This window comes from Gavialis gangeticus, unplaced genomic scaffold, assembly GCF_001723915.1.
Source record: "Gavialis gangeticus isolate Ggan-Ray unplaced genomic scaffold, GavGan_comp1, whole genome shotgun sequence".
NCBI lineage: Eukaryota > Metazoa > Chordata > Crocodylia > Gavialidae > Gavialis > Gavialis gangeticus.
The window spans coordinates 19,302,978-19,303,216 of record NW_017728998.1 but is presented as its reverse complement, the minus strand read 5'-3'; positions in this window follow the sequence as shown (position 1 = coordinate 19,303,216).

Here is a 239-nt window from a genome sequence, read left to right as displayed (position 1 = left end):
TGGGGCACAAGGCCGGGCTGAGGAGAAGGGGCAGAGCTAGGCAGTGCCCAGGGCAGGCAGCAGCTGCAACTCCAGCCTCAGCCTCAGCCCAGCCTTGCAGCAGCTGCTGCTGCCCCCCACAGCCGCTTCCAAGCCGGGGGCCCCCTTTCTGTTAGAAGGGGAATAAAAACAATCCGTCTTGGAGTCGAGTAGCGGGTGGGGGGGAGGGGAGGGGATGCCCACCCCCACCCCGCGGGCGG